A 204-nucleotide genomic window follows, 5' to 3' on the forward strand; every position below is an offset into this window, starting at 1 on the left:
GAGAACAAAAGGGGGGACCAGAGGGTTGGCAATGTTGACAAAAATGCTTAGGTATGTGCACAAGAGATGCTAGATGAATGCCGCCAAATCGTAAGACGCGACGAGGGGGAAGCATGAGCCACTTGCAGTATGTTCAGCATCGACTCAATCTCCATGTGTGGTTTTGTGCGAAACTATATTACTGGGTTATGGAGGCTGGCAAGT

The sequence above is a fragment of the Phlebotomus papatasi genome, chromosome 1 (genome assembly GCF_024763615.1).
Source record: "Phlebotomus papatasi isolate M1 chromosome 1, Ppap_2.1, whole genome shotgun sequence".
NCBI classification, from domain to species: Eukaryota; Metazoa; Arthropoda; class Insecta; order Diptera; family Psychodidae; genus Phlebotomus; species Phlebotomus papatasi.